The sequence below is a fragment of the Ipomoea nil genome, unplaced genomic scaffold (assembly GCF_001879475.1).
Source record: "Ipomoea nil cultivar Tokyo-kokei standard unplaced genomic scaffold, Asagao_1.1 scaffold0519, whole genome shotgun sequence".
NCBI classification, from domain to species: Eukaryota; Viridiplantae; Streptophyta; class Magnoliopsida; order Solanales; family Convolvulaceae; genus Ipomoea; species Ipomoea nil.
The window spans coordinates 2,859,266-2,873,020 of NW_017616947.1; the positions used below are offsets into that span (position 1 = coordinate 2,859,266).

Consider the following 13,755-nt stretch of genomic DNA (forward strand, 5'->3'; position numbering starts at 1 on the left):
ACTCCCTTTGAGGCATCTCCAATGCTTGATTTTGAGGAGAGGAGGGGAGGGGGTATGTAGAGAAAGCATGCAACTTTCGGAGAGACTGTCACACTCTCCCCCACCATCTATTTTATATATAAAAAAAAATGTTTAAAATTTAAGCCGTTAAATGACTTGATTTTTTTTATTTGTTATTCAAATTTTTTAATTTTTTTAATTTATTTTTAAAATTTTAATTATATTAATTGTTTGGATGAGTTAATACCATATGAGGTCCTCTGAGTATAGTGGTTTTGCCACGTTTAGTCCTAAACTTTCAAATTGACCATCTGTGATCTTTCGACTTTCAAATTTAACCATTCGTGGTCCAAGTTAACCACTCATGGTCCTTAAACTATTAAACTTTAACCAACCATGGTCCTTTCAAGAGGACCATAGCTGGTTAAATTTCGAAACTTGAAGGACCATGGGTGGTTAACTTGGATCGCGAATGGTTAAATTTGAAAGTTGAATGACCACAGATGGTCAATTTGAAAGTTTAGGACTAAACGTGACAAAACCACTATACTCGGGGGACCTCAGATGGTATTAACTATTGTTTGGATATATATTTAGTATTTAAAATTTTGTATTCGATTCTGAATGTTAATTTGTTTTATAGATGATTCCATAAATGAATTTTAATTTATGAAATTATATTTTGATTAGTTTATGAAAGAGAAAATTACACTTTTGGTCATGTGAATGTTGGGGTCTTGTTAATTTCAGTACTCGACTTTAAAAACTAATAATTTAGTCCTGTAATTATGCAATTTTTAACACATTTGGTCCATCCGGCCAAATGTCGCCGGAAAAAATGTAAACATTTTAAACTTATTTATCCATGGGGCAAAATAGTCATTTCAACTCATGTCTTCTTCTTCCTTACACCTGTTTCTGAACTGAATGCTCCGACAAACCTTGAACTTAAATTGTATCCATCTATTGAATATTGTATACATAAAGTTGAGCAATAAAATCCGAAGCTACTCCATTAAAGTGATCACTTTTCATCAGTTTAAAAGCTCATGATAATAATATAAGAAAACAGAAAGAACAAAACAACATATGCATAGTGTGAAAAGTGTATACCTGATTAAATTTGGGAACATCAGATTTGAAGCGAATGTGGTCCCCCTTATCACAACGGATATTTTCGGAAACATCAGGAATGGTGACATCACCGCCCGGCAAGACAAGTTCACGGTGGTTCCTCTCGTCGAGAATTACCAATCTGCTTCCGGCAGGAAACTTCAAGAGGAAATCACTGGCGAAATTGAAGCCGCAGCCGAGAGCCTCCGTCGCCCTGAGCATTCAGTTCAGAAATAGGTGCAAGGAAGAAGAAGACATGAGTTGAAATGACCATTTTACCCTCATGAATAAATAATTTTAAAAAAATTGTATTTTTTCCGACAATATTTGGCCGGTGATTTGGCCGGGTGGACCAAATGTGTTAAAAATTACATAGTTACGGGACTAAATTGTTAATTTTTAAAGTTGAGTACTGAAATTAACAAGACCCCAATAGTCACGGGACCAAAAGTGTAATTTTCTCGTTTATGAAATTATATTTTATGATTAAAAATTTATTTTATTTCATATTTTAATTTTATATCTATTATGCTATGTAAATCTAAAAACATAATAAGCTTCAATCCAGGTTATATCCCTGGTTTATGTCCGTTTTTTCTGTTAATTTTTTGTTTGTACCTTGTGCTATAAAAGTTGTACTACATAATTTTTTGGACAAAAATATCCCTACCGTTATAACTTCTGTTATCTTTCCACATTATTATTACCATATACATGCATACACAATATTTTTTCTTACATCCTTCAATGGTAAGTTTGAATTCATTTAGGTTTTAATTAAAATGTTACCATAGTTATATTTAGTAACTAAATAATATTAATATGAATTAGACAATTATATATATATAGTAAAACACAAACCAAAATGTACATGCCTGTATCACGAAACGCACATACCAAAATGCATAATTTTATGAAAAAAAAAACAGCACGCCATGGTGTACGAGCCATGTTATAGTAAAACGCAAACACCATTCCACACCCACGCACACACCTCCGTAAAATTCCAAAGAAAATCACTAAGAGAGAGAGAGAAATATTGATTAAGGAGAGCTGAAATAACGCAACAAATCTTTATAAAGATGGAAATAAATGAAATGGAAAGTAATAAATATAGTGCTTAAGGACAAAAAGACTCATGCTTCATCTAAAATTAGTATAACATGGGATCTAAGTGGTAATCAATCTGAATCATTAAAAAATTAAAATCAACGATCAAGGAGTGTGCTCACGGGCTCGGCTGACTAGAGGGTGTGCACCGGATTCAAAATCTATATATATATATATATATATATATATATATATATATATATATATATATATATATATATATATATATATATATAATCGCACTCAGGTGCGAATGCTTCGCCCAGGCGCAAAATAGGAATGGATTCTATCCGTCCACGTGTCCAGATCTAATGGATGAGAAACACTGATTTTTTTTAAAAATGCGGTGGCATTTTCGTAAATAATTAAACATCGAAGTGCAAGTAAAATGTATTACAAGTGCATGTAAAATGTATTATAGGTGCAAGTAAAAATTTACACTGAGCATCAATACTTAGTTGCACCTATTGTTCTAAGTAGTTGCACCTATAGTTCTAAGTAGTTGCACAAATAGTTATAAGTAGTTGCACCTAGGTGTATGAATGTTTGCGAGTGGTTTTCAGGGGTATTACTACCCGCTGAACTCAGATCAATGAATGTTAACAAGACAAAATTACATGCACTTATAGGTGAAAGTAGGTGCACCTATAGTTATAAGTAGTTGCACATATAGTTATAAATAGTTGTACATATAGTTATAAGCACACCCAGGTGCATGAATGTTTGCGGAAAGTGAATGCTAACAAGACAAAATTACATGCACTTATAGGTGAAAGTAGGTGCACTTGTAAGTGATTTTACTTGCACTTCGATGTTCAATTATTTACGAAAATGTCACCGCGTTTTTTTTAAGTTATTAGATCTGGACACGTGTCGCGCGCTGATTCGTTCGCATATTCCTTCCTGGGCACTTATTCGCACCTGAGTGCATCCCTATATATATATATATATATATATATATATATATATATATATATATATATATATATATATATATATATATATATATATATATATATATATATATATATATATAGAGTTGCACTCGGGTGCGAACGGCTCGCCCAGGCGCGAAATAAGAATGGATTTTGTTCGTCCACGTGTTCAGATCTAATGGATGAGAAACACTGATTTTTTTTAAAAACGCGATGGCATTTTCGTAAATAATTGAACATCGAAGTGCAAGTAAAATGTATTACAAGTGCATGTAAAATGTATTATAGGTGCAAGTAAAAATTTACACTGAACATCAATACTTAGTTGCACTTATAGTTCTAAGTAGTTGCACCTATAGTTCTAAGTAGTTGCACACATAGGTATAAGTAGTTGCATCTAGGTGTATGAATGTTTGCGAGTGGTTTTCAGGAGTATTACTACCCGCTGAACTCAGATCAATGAATGTTAACAAGACAAAATTACATGCACTTATAGGTGAAAGTAGGTGCACATATAGTTATAAGTAGTTGCACATATAGTTATAAATAGTTGCACATATAGTTATAAGCACACCCAGATGCATGAATGGTTGCGGAAAGTGAATGCTAACAAGGCAAAATTACATGCACTTATAGGTGAAAATAGGTGCACTTATAAGAGATTTTACTTGTACTTCGATGTTCAATTATTTACGAAAATGCCACCGCGTTTTTTTTTAAGTTATTAGATCTGGACACGTGTCACGCGCTGATTCGTTCGCATTTCCTTCCTGGGCACTTATTCACACCTGAGTGCATCCCTATATATATATATATATATATATATATATATATACATACACACACACACACTATTATTTTAAAAAAATTAATATAAATAAGATTTTAATACTTAATTTTAATATTGGACATATATTTTTTGCGTGTCGCGCATATAAAATACTAGTATATTATATAATTGTCAAAGATAATCATAACGTTATAGTAACTTGCCTTTTTTTAATAGCGCGATTCAATTGGTCGCGTGGTATGCCCGAACCGCATGAGTGGGCACAATCCATGTATGCAGATACACCCACCTAAGTTTGCAAATACAATCATAAGTACTCCAATGATAATATAAATTCAAATTTTAAAAATTATTTCTTACAACTAAACTTGCTGCAAATAGTAAATCACCAAGCAATTGTTGAGGTAAAATGCGGTGTGGTCTAACTATAGGCAACCTCTCCCAGGCCCCTATTTGCAGCAATAGTAGACATCCGCACCCGAAAGAAGTATTGTGATCAACCCCAATGCATAAAGCATTATATAGATAGGCTAAAACAATTAATCCCCAATTGTATTGACCATATACTACGAAAGCAGCAATCAAAGGTAAACGAAATAACCTCATATCTTTCTTAGGTGTTTCGGAGATAAAATCATCCTAACAAATAAAATATAAGTATTCGTGTAGCCACTTGCACCTGTACATCTATGCTGTTTGAGGTCATTTTTGGCACCATGGGATGACCGTTGAATATATCTTGCCAATTGTAAGGAAATGATTGAGGGGTTTAAATCCCAAGTTCCCAACAAATCCCTACACATCGTCTTCCACTCGAGGATAGGGCGCTTATCTTGCCCCATACCAACTATGTTGTCTACCTTAAGCCCAAATAACACATCAAGATCTTGTAGTGTTATGCCCACCTCACGGAAGGGCATGTGAAACCGTGGACCTTCGGATGCCAACGCTCAATCACCGCGTCAATCAGTGCATGGTCTAGCTTGATATGAGTGAGGTATGCAACACCGTAAAAGCCCGTCACATATAGATACTCTCATACTCTAGCATTCTTGGATCAAGGGCTTCTCGTGAAATTGTTTGGGCATCGTACAAGCTCACTTTAATACAAGCATCAAGATCTGGATACATCCATATAAATCTAGATCGATGCCTATGTTGAAATGTCAATATTGATGGGTTGATCGGTGCGATATGCAATTGCCGTTGATTGTCTATCATTAATTCACTTGAGATTAAAAAAAAAAAAAAAAAAAACACCCTCACATTTTTAATATTATTTCGAACTATCATTTTCAGATCTAGGTAGCTAACAAAAGAATTAATTTCACTTTTGGTCACACGACTTTTGAGTTCTTATCACTTTTGGTGCACAACTTTAAATTTTTTCAATTTTGGTGCCTAACTTTGTTATTTTTATCAGTTTTGGTCCTTCCAGCCAAATTGACGGTAAAATATTTCCGGATTTTATATTTTAGGGGAAAAATCGTCATCCCATGGAAAGATCTTCAATATTTAAACAAAAGAAAAATCATATTAAGAGGAAAAAAGAGTTTGTCAATGGTCGAAACTATAAATCCCATAGATCTGTCTGGTTTCTGCCCATCTTCCCCATTATTCTCATCATCAAACACCTATAGGTATGATTTTACAGTGATTTTGTTTAGATGTGAAATTAATTCCTAACAAAAAGTCAAAACACAAATTGGTTGTCTTTTCACAGATCCAAAACAAAACAAATTTGTCATCTCTCAAAGTAGGTTTCAACTATAGAGTCAACGACCATGGCCGACGCTCTCATCTCCAGTGTTGTGGAACTGCTGATCGAAATCCTGAAGCACCAAGCCCAGGAGCTAAAAAGAACTTTGGGTGTGGAGAAGGAGATCGCAAACCTCTCATCAAAGCTCGAGAAAATCAGGGAGGTATTGGATGATGCAGAGAAGAGAAGCTTTAAGGAAAACAACATCAAGCTCTGGATCGAAGATATCAAAGACTTCTCCTACCAAGTGGATGATGTTCTGGACGAGTGGAGAACCACAACTCTGAGACAACAGATCGAGGGTAGAAAGGTAAGTCTCAGTTCTTTCCTGCCTTCGCGTTTCCATTACAAAAGGTTTGCTATGCATCGAGACATCGCCAAGAAAATAAAGGAGCTTGATTCAACACTTGATCGGATTACAAAAGAGAAAGATCAGTTCAAATTTGATTATGCATCTATAACACACACTTCTGCAGCATCACACTCTGATCAAGAATTGATGCGAGTCACCACTGCGTTTGATGTGGATGTGTCAGAGATTCAAGGTCGGAAATCCGATGCCAGTGCTTTAATAAGCAAGTTACTGAAGAATTCTGGAGAAGAAGAAGCAAGAAATGGAAATGGGCCCCATGTGATTTCCATAGTGGGCACGGGAGGGATAGGGAAAACTACCCTTGCTCAACTAGTCTTTGGGGATGAAAAGATCAAGACTCATTTTGATGAAAGGGTGTGGATTTGTGTTTCCGACCCCTTTGACCAGATCAAGATTGCAAAAGCCATTGTTGAGTCAACCACTAAAAGCTCCACAGATCTGTCTCAATTGCATGTATTACTGGAAAAAGTCCAAAGCGTTTTGTCTGAAAAAAGGTTCCTACTTGTGATGGATGATGTGTGGACAGAGCAGTCTGCAAAGTGGGAGCCATTGAAGAACTCTCTCAAGGATGGACTCCCCGGGAGTAGAATCTTGGTGACCTCAAGGAGTGAGAGGGTTGCTAGAATGATGGGAAGTGCGTATCTGCATCACTTGGATCTAATATCTGACGAGGAAGCTTGGTTGTTGCTTAGCAGGAAAGCATTTTCCGGGAGAAGGGAAGAGGATTGTGAGAAACTGAAAGATATTGGTCAGAAAATTGCTCAAAAGTGCAAAGGACTGCCGCTTGCTGCTAAGGTCATGGGAAGCCTGCTATGTTTCAAAGACACTAGAGATGATTGGCAAAATGTTTTAGACAATAAAATTTGGGAGTTGGATGAAGTGGTAACAGACCTCTTCCCTCATTTGTATCTAAGCTACAATGATTTGACCCCAAAGATGAAGCAATGTTTCTCATACTGTGCTGTCTTTCCCAAAGATTATGAAATAGAGGTAGATGAGCTCATCAGAAGATGGCACAAAGTTATGTGACGATGGAATCAAAAGGCAGGGAGTTATTTGGGGGTTTAGCAATGCGCTCTTTCTTCCAAGATTTGAAGAAAGATCACAGGGATTCCAACATTATCATATCTTGCAAAATGCATGACATAGTGCATGATTTTGCCCAATTTCTTACAAAAAATGAATGCTACAATATTGACCAGCACGAGGATGATGTCGGAATTAAAAATCTACGTCATCTGTCATGGCAGAACACTAGTAGGAATATGAATCTCACCACTTCCATTTGTGATATTGGAAAACTTCGCAGCTTTTTTGGTGAAGACCTTTCTCCGGAACAACTTATTCCTGATTTGTTCAATGGTCTGAAATCTATGAGAGTATTACGATTGCGTGGCTGTAAGTTGCAAGAACTCCCAAAGGAGATAGGAAATTTGCTTCATCTAAGGTACATTGATTTAAGTAGGAGTGGCGTAGAGGAGTTACCCGATGCAATTTGTTCTTTATATAACTTGCAAACTTTAGATCTTAGACATAATGATTTTTCTAAGTTGCCCGAAGGGATTGGAAATTTGAGTCAGCTAAGGTACATTAATTTAAGTTTGAGCAAAGTAGATGAGTTACCTAATACAATTTGTTCTTTGGGGAACTTGCAAAGTTTAGTTCTCAAAAGTTGTGCGAAATTTTCTAGACTACCTGATAAGATTGGAGATTTGAGTCAGCTAAGGTACATTAATTTAAGTTATTGTGACCAAGTGGAGGAGTTACCGGATGCAATTTGCTCGTTGTATAACTTGCAAACTTTAGATCTTGAGGGATGTAAAGGTCTTTCCAGACTACCCAAAGGGATTGGCAATTTAATAAACTTGAGACACCTTAACATCAGATACACCTATAGTCTGGAGATGATGCCCCAAGATATCGCAAAACTAACTCAGCTTTGTAGTTTAAGTGAGTTTAAGGTGGGGAAAGAGTCAAGTAAGTTGGGATACATGGAGAAGCTGAACCAACTCAAAGGGGAGCTGTCCATATTATTTTTGTGCGATCTGAATAACGCAGCAGATGTGGAGGAAGCAGAGAAAGCAGAACTGAGAAACAAGAAGCACATCAAAGGATTGCGTTTGGATTTCAGTCAGGGAGTCGATGTGGGAATAGATGTGATGGAAGCTCTGAAACCACCTCCGGAACTGCAAACCTTGAAATTTAATTGGTACCCAGGAACCCACTTCCCTTCCTGGATTACACTGTCCCTTGATAATCTACGGATTCTTAACATCGATGGGTGCGTAAATTGTTCATCTTTGCCTCCATTAGGCAAACTGCCTTCTTTGGAGACTCTTTACATAAGGAGCATGAAAGAGCTAATATATGTAGGGAGTGAGTTTTTGGGAGTAGCAGAAGTAGGTGGTGTTGCTTTTCCAAAGCTGAAGAGATTGCACTTCTCGTATTGTTTTGAGTGGGAGGAGTGGGAAGACTTCAAAGAAGAAGCAACAATAATAATAATGCCATGCATCAGGGAGTTGCAACTATATGGTTGCAGCAAACTTAAGACAGTGCCACATCACCTCTTAAGTAGGCTGGAGTCTTTGGGCATCGACAAATGCCCAGAAGTCAATATGGGAGTAGATGTTCTGAAACCACCTCTGCAACTGCAAACCTTGGAACTTAGTGAGTACAGAGGAACCCACTTCTCTTCCTGGATTACACTGTCCCTTCATAATCTACGGAGTCTTAACATCTGCGGGTGCATAAATTGTTCATCTTTGCCACCATTAGGCAAACTGCCTTCTCTGGAGACTCTTTTGATAGCGGACATGAAAGATCTAAGATATGTAGGGAGTGAGTTTTTGGGAGTAGCAGAAGTAGGTGCTGTTGCTTTTCCAAAGCTGAAGAAATTGCTGTTCCAGGTGTGTCCAAAGTGGGAGGAGTGGGAAGACTTCAAAGAAGAAGCAACAATAATAATAATGCCATGCATCAGGGAGTTGAAACTACTAGATTGTTGGAAACTTAAGACAGTGCCACATCACCTCTTAAGTAGGCTGGAGTCTTTGAAGATCGCATGCTGTCCAAATCTTGGTCACCTCTCGAAGTTGAAGATCACATGATTTTTCTAAGTTGCCCGAAGGGATTGGATATTTGAGTCAGCTAAGGTACATTAATTTAAGTTTGAGCAAAGTAGATGAGTTACCTAATACAATTTGTTCTTTGGGGAACTTGCAAACTTTAGTTCTCAAAAGTTGTGCGCAATTTTCTAGACTACCTGATAAGATTGGAGATTTAAGTCAGTTAAGGTACATTAATTTAAGTTCTTGTGAACAAGTGGGGAGGAGTTACCGGATGCAATTTGCTCTTTGTAAAAACTTGCAAACTTTAGATCTTGAGGGATGTAAAGGTCTTTCCAGACTACACAAAGGGATTGGCAATTTAATAAACTTGAGACACCTTAACATCAGATACACCTATAGTCTGGAGATGATGCCCCAAGATATCGCAAAGCTAACTCAGCTTTGTAGTTTAAGTGAGTTTAAGGTGGGGAAAGAGTCAAGTAAGTTGGGATACATGGAGAAGCTGAACCAACTCAAAGGGGAGCTGTCCATATTATTTTTGTGCGATCTGAATAACGCAGCAGATGTGGAGGAAGCAGAGAAAGCAGAATTGAGAAAGAAGAAGCACATCAAAGAATTGTGTTTGGATTTCAGGCGGGGAGTCGAACAAATTCGCCTCGAGTCTCAACATTTGCTTTCTGGTAAGTGATCGAGTTTATTATCCTCTCTTAAGTTTCACTGTTCATTTCTTTTGAGGAGGACTCACCTTAAAAGAAAATTAAGTTTTTTTTTTCATAAATTGTTAGGATGTTTATCAAATTACATTAAAAGAAGTTGTCTTCTTCCCTCTTATAATCTTTTTTGTTTTTTAATGCTTCATTGCTTCTTATGTATTGAAAGGTGGATGAAAGAGCAGTCCTAAAGCACTTCGATTGGCCAGAGAGTAAAGCTGATACATTACGCGAGGCAGCATTTGGATATAGAGATTTAAAGAAGTTGGAGAATGAAGTTTCACATTACAAGGATGATCCTAGATTACCATGTGATATTGCACTCAAGAAAATGGTTGCTTTGTCTGAGAAGTAAGATCTTCAATCCCGGCCTGTCTGTCTATAACATTGATCAGATTTATTTTCCTTATGATTCCAATTACTTTGAGATCCTGTGCCTGTACTTGGTGAATGGTGATAATATATTTGTTTATTTTCCTTTGAACTTTGAAGGATGGAGCGCACTGTGTATAGTCTTCTTCGCTCGAGAGATTCATTAATCCGCCATAGCAAGGAGTTCCAAATTCCCACAAACTGGATGCAATACAATGGGATATTAAGCAAGGTTTGGTTGTTGATTCCCATCTCAACATTAGCTTTTGGCTATGTTTGGCATACCTAGCTTAAAGTTAAAAGCTTAAAAGCTAGTAGCTACTAGTTTATTTTAAAATGCTATTATTTTAAACTCCCTATAGTGTAACTTGATAAACAAGAATTATGTAGTATAGATCAGATGATATTGCTAGAGGCCTAGCTACCATCTCAGTAGCATTCCCATAATCCCATTCCTAGCTTGCAAAATGTGTTTTTTTGGTATTTTGAGTATTTTCAGTTTTATGGATGTGGCAATTTTGGCTTTGTTGATGTCCCTTAGCTTTTTGTGTACTTTTGTCTTCTGTGGTTAGTGATTATGCAGGAAAAAAGTTCTTTCCACAGATACTGTAACTTAAGTCACTCACAATGTTCATGCCTTCATGGTACCTACTGTAACTTAATATAATGGAGTCCAAATATTTTGGTGTCCACACTAAATAAAATAGAATAAAATAGCTAGGGAAACAGAATTGAGAAACAAGCACATCAAAGAATTGTGTTTGGATTTCGATCTGGGGGGTTGGAACTTGGAACTAGAATACTGAGGAAAACTTAAGACAGTGCCACATCACCTCTTAAGTAGGCCGGAGTCTTTGAAGATCGTAAACTGTCCGAGTCTCAAAGTTGAATAGATCGAGTGAAATATGTGACACTCCACATGCTCTGATCAGGTGTCAAAATTGTGATGTCATTGTGCTTCCGGGTAAGGCTGCCGCTCCTACTAGATGGGAGTCGTATGTACTTATAATCTTATGGTTACCAAGTTAACAGTCCGACTAACTTGATCATTTGAGCAAAAACTATCAAGTTTATCTCTTTTACACTTTGAATCTCTACTACTTGTATATCTATTCGGTTTGATGTTAAGGTGTGAATTAAATATATTTTGAGTTTTTGTTATACATTATTAAAATGTGTTTTGATAATTTTTATATACTCCGTAATATAATATGATTTGCAAGTTGTTTATATTTATGAAGCTAGTATGTATGTTTTGAGGAGTTGTAATGATATAATTTGTGACTATTGACTTGAGCAAGGTATCCTTGGACATGTCTAAGCTTCTTCTTAGGGCTACTAATGTATGATGCACTACAGGAAATTTGTAATTGGATCAATCCAATTAAGGTGCAAAGTGGTGGTCTCGGTTTTGAACTCCCAATCTCTCTTAAAGGATAATAGTGCATGATCATGCAGGCCAACCCAGCTGGTTCAAGTAAATTGTTCTTTAGTGGGGTAAAATTGTTTTAAAGAATTTACAAAAAGAAAAAAATCATCATAAAAGATTTATATTGGTGTGAGATTTCTTGTTGCGACCTTTTATTTTTCTTTCCTTTCGGAGATAAAAACAAATAATGATGAGATAAAATACCATCATTAATAAGCATATAGTAAGAATGCATTTACCGTCATTTTTTCCAAGCGTCTCTCTTCCGCCTCCTTGAAACAAAAACAATTTTTGTTATGTGGTCACTTAATGGATGCATCCATAATAATGTTTTATTAGAGGTGAAGTGTGTAGCATATATGTGATTGCAATTATAATAGTTCATTCAAATTTAGGTATTGTACCATTTGGGTCCATTTGCAAATCCTTTAATAATTACTCATGTTTAAGAGACGAGTTGCGTGGTTGCCCAGCCATGAGTTGTGATAAGCCTTCTAGTCCTCACGGTAGTGACAAGAGCCGAGAATCCATATGCTTGTCATCTTATCAAAGTGATGAAGACTCCAAATGCAGTAGCCCGAGGAGGTTAAGTCTTATTAAGAAGCTAAAGAAATGGCCTCTTACTGATGAAGATATTAGCCAGTTAGAATGCCAGGATGATGTTGGCGTTGATCGTTGGGATAATTCGCAGAATTACGCTAGGAGACGCTCTATAAGTGGATAAAATGCTGTGTTGAAGACTTGGTGATTAATATGAGAAGACAGTCTGATGGATTTATGTGTTCAAAAGAAGTGGAAAAGGAAACCGAGCCTCTTGCTTTCCAACATAAAGTCACAGCTTCTTCTGAGGTTGAGAGACGAGCCCTTCGTGTCCCCAATCCCCCTCCTAGACCTTCACCATCCAGATTATGAATAATTTGTACAACAGGAACAGTGCAACGAGCTCCACAAGTAGTCGAGTTTTATCATTCTCTCATGAAAATGGTTGCTTTGTCTGAGAAGTAAGATCTTCAATCCCGGCCTGTTTGTCTATAACATCAGATTTATTTTCCTTATGATGATTCCAATTACTTTGTGATCCCGCGCTTGTGGTGAATAGAATAGTCACTATATATATTTTTATTTTCCTTTGAACTTTGAAGGATGGAGCGCACTGTGTATAGTCTTCTTCGCTCGAGAGATTCATTAATCCGCCATTGCAAGGAGTTCCAAATTCCCACAAACTGGATGCAAGACAATGGGATATTAAGCAAGGTTTGGTTGTTGATTCCCATCTCAACATTAGCTTTTTGGCTATGTTTGGCATACCTAGCTTATAAGCTAAAGCTTAAAGCTAAAAGCTAGTGTATTTTAAAACGCTATTATTTTAAACTCGCCATGTTTTACCAATCAGAGCTTAATTGTAGCTTAAATAAGAGTTATAAGCTCCACCTACGCCATTGAGCAGTTTCTGTACTTGCTATCCTGCATGGGCGCAAGCCTGTTTCGTCTCCAACGTCTAAAAATGGATTAGATCTTAATCTTTTTTAGTTGGAAAGAAATTATTAAAACTATAATTTGCAGAGTGATCGAGTTGTTATTGAGTATGTTGCAATGAATATGACAGATAAAGTTAGGGTCGGTGAAGCTGGCGAGAATGTATATGAAGAGGGTGGCTATGGAACTTCAATCGAAGGGGCCATCAGATAAAGATACTTCCATGGACTATATGCTACTCCAAGGTGTGAGATTTGCTTTCAGAATTCATCAGGTTTGTACTACTATCTACTTTCATAATCGGTATGTTTGAGATTACAAAGTTTTATCAACCTTAAGTAGCTTGTGGATCATTATTATTATTATATATGCAGTTTGCTGGAGGATTTGATGCAGAAACTATGGATGCATTTGAGGAACTTCGCGATCTTGCACTGGCTTTGAACAAGATGTAGATCGAAAAGAAGAAGATATATATATATATATAGTGTAACTTGATAAACAAGAATTATGTAGTATAGATCAGATGATATTGCTAGAGGCCTAGCTACCATCTCAGTAGCAAAATGTGTTTTTTGTATTTTGACTATTTTCAGTTTTATGGATGTGGCATTTTTGGCTTT

At 36.5% G+C, this 13,755-nt stretch overlaps 1 pseudogene; it reads left to right on the forward strand.

The window, feature by feature from the left end:
* The window catches only part of LOC109174072, an 88,945-nt pseudogene extending 75,190 nt beyond the window's left edge, over positions 1-13,755 (forward strand).